Genomic DNA, 2985 nt, shown 5'->3' with positions numbered 1-2985 from the left:
TTAGTAGGCCCTGGCCGAAAGCGCAGCATGTGAAAGGTATAGATAAAAGTTATCGTTGCAGTCAGTACTGTGTAGTTACTAGTAGCTGGATTTAAGCTCGAAGTGAGACACTGTTGGTGAAACTTCATCATGAGAACGTCACAAGCTGATCACGCTCTATGATATGACTAGTATTATGTTGCTTATAGTAGGCTAAGCGCAAGCCGAAACATCAACATGTGAAAGTCGTAGAATTTTGCGATCAAACTGTGGCTAGTACTTTGATGATGCTTGTAGCCAACCGAATTGGTTGAAAAGCCCAATAAGTAAGCTAACTTGGGAGAGCTTGTTGGAAACCAAATGCTACTAGATTGGTCCAAATACATCCTTCAACAGGGGATCACTTGGCTCGCTTTACGAAGAGGAGCACAGCTATATGTGTTAATTCGGTATGAATCGCAAGATTTGTTTACCGACCTCTCTAACGCAAAAGGCGGTCTCGGCTTCGGCTGTTGACTGCGTCCGATTCAGGGTTATATAACTCTCGATTGAACACATTGATGTTCTATTGTTGGTGCTTCCAATAAAATTGGAACACTTAAAGCAGAACCGATTCAAATAATAGCATTCTGATCAATGATTGCATTCCTTGATCAAGAACTGCTGGAGTCATTGTGATGGCGAATTTTCTTCATAAGAAAATTGCAAAGAGACGGAACTTAATGAGACTAGTATTATGTTGTTTCTAGTAAGCGGAAGCTGAAACAGCAACATGTGAAAATCAAGTTTTGTTCAATGATCTCGAGGCGATAAGTACTATGAAGCAACTAGTAGCCTAAGCATGACTCAGATTTGAGACAGTCAAAAAGACTGGCGAAACTTCTTCACATGAAAGTTACATAGAGAACTACAAATGTATACAGCGAGTATTATGTTGTTTCTAGTAGGCGAAAGCTGAAACATCAACATGTGAAAGTTGTCTGCAAACTGTAGAACGATATGTGATTAGTACTGTGCTGTTACTAGTAGCCAGTCTGACTGTAGAAGCCAAGACAAAGGGAAACTAATGCATCTGAAAAGGACAAGTTATGGAAAGGTATGCACGATAAGTATTATGTTGTTTCTAGTAAGCGGCAGCTGAAACATCAACATGTGAACGTCGTTGTGTACAGTAACCTAGAACTATATAGTCCTTAGTAACGTGCATTTACTAGTACCTGTAATTGGTATTCAGACTCAGGCAGTTTGGAATAGTTTGGCAAAGATGCACCAGAGAAAACTGGGATTTGATACAGAAATTGTTGAATACAAGTATTATGCTGCTTCTAGTAGGTTGAATCCGAAACATCAGCATGTGAAAATTGAAAACATTTCTGGTTCGAATTGTCACAAGTATTTGGTGATCTGAGTAGCCAAACTCACTACAACGCCAATTGAAGGCAAAAATTCTCAACGGGAAAAGCTATTCTCATTGAATGAGCTAACAAGACGAGTATTATGTTGCTTCTAGTAGGCGAAAGCCAAAACATCAACATGTGAAAGTCTTGCTGAACAAATTTAATGTTGTTGAGCTCAGTACCGTGTGAATTAGTAGCCATAATTGGCGAGCGAAAATTGAACTGGCGAAACTTCGTCTTTGGAAAATTGCAGATGCCGAGCACTTATTTTGCAACGAGTATTATGTTGACTGTAGTAAGCGAAAGCCGAAACAGCAACATGTGAAAGCTGTTGAAATTTGTGGTCATTTTGCAATAAGTACAAGGAGTGTAACTAGTAGCCAGGTCAAAATTTGGGATAAGAATGAGCAAAAATTCTGCATGAGAACAGTTGAAATTATGAAACTAAATTACAAAGACTAGTATTATGTTGTTTCGAGTACGCGAAAGCGGAAACATCAACATGTGAACGTTTGTAACGAAGTTTCGTTAATTTTCAGCCTAGTACTGAGCAAGAACGAGTAGCCTCATCTCCAATCCCACGCAAAATGTAGTGAAATATGTGAGTGAACCTTATTCACGGTGAGGGTTTCCCGAGGTCTGTATTGCAGCGAGTATTATGTTGCTTCTAGTAAGCGAAAGCTGAAACAACAACATTTGAAAGTTGGAATTAATGACTGAATGGAAACTTCGACCTGTGTTTGATAGTAGTAGCGAACAAAACTGCTGAATCGGTTTCTGTCTCATATTGGTCAGTGAACCAATTAAGAGACAATCAACTACATAACCTGAATTGGGCGAGAGAACCCCCTTAACTTAAGCATATCAGTAAGGGGAGGAAAAGAAATCAACTGAGAATCCCTTAGTATTGGCGAATGAACAGGGAAAAGCTCATCGGGAAGAGAAATGGCAACATTTCTCGGTGTCCGGTATGGTTTGATGCTAGACTGGTGAATTTGTCCTGATGTCTACTGGAAAGTAGCATCAAAGAAGGTGAAAATCCTGTAAAGGTCATTTTCGATACCAGTCATAATGGCTCATTCCTATGAGTAGAGTTGTTTGAAAGTGCAACTCGAAGCTGGAGATATGTCTCTCCAAAAGCTAATTATAAAGCGAGACCGATAGTAAACAAGTACCGTGAGGGAAAGTTGAAAAGCACTCTGAAGAGAGAGTGAAAAGTACGTGAAACTGTTGAAGGGGAACTGGAGTGAGCGTTACCATACTCAATGCCTTGATATTATATTCTCGGCTACCGAGTAGTGTAGTTGTCGTCTTTTGGCAAATCTTGTTAATGAATCGAGCAGAAGTTTTCCTCGGAATTCTTCTTGTTGATTCTAAACAAAATGAGATAAATTGATCTTGATTGCCTGTCTGACCTCAACTTCCTATTCAATGCTCTCTACAGCCCGTCTTGAAACACGGACCAAGGAGTGTGAGTTGCTTGCAAGTGTTGTCGCTCATTGAAAGCGCACACGCGAAATGAAAGTGAACAGTGTAATTTTTATGAATTGCACTACTTTGTGTGGTGAGGGCGCCGATTCGGTGTCCCGCAACCACGGACGGTTTTGCT

General features: G+C 40.2%; 1 non-coding gene and 1 pseudogene across 1 annotated transcript in view; both read left to right on the top strand.

The window, feature by feature from the left end:
* Positions 1-363: 363 nt before the first annotated feature.
* On the top strand, positions 364-515 carry LOC142356094 (5.8S ribosomal RNA; annotated as a pseudogene).
* Positions 516-2198: 1683 nt separating this feature from the next.
* Positions 2199-2985, top strand: part of LOC142356095 (large subunit ribosomal RNA) — a 3522-nt gene continuing 2735 nt past the window's right edge. The window contains exon 1 of the ribosomal RNA XR_012761362.1: positions 2199-2985. This exon is cut by the window's right edge and continues 2735 nt beyond it. This is a non-coding gene — a ribosomal RNA (large subunit ribosomal RNA).

The sequence above is a fragment of the Convolutriloba macropyga genome, unplaced genomic scaffold, assembly GCF_964194025.1.
Source record: "Convolutriloba macropyga unplaced genomic scaffold, txConMacr16.3 SCAFFOLD_3493, whole genome shotgun sequence".
NCBI lineage: Eukaryota > Metazoa > Xenacoelomorpha > Acoela > Convolutidae > Convolutriloba > Convolutriloba macropyga.
Note: the sequence above shows the minus strand (reverse complement) of the source record. Positions and strands in the feature narration are given on the sequence as shown.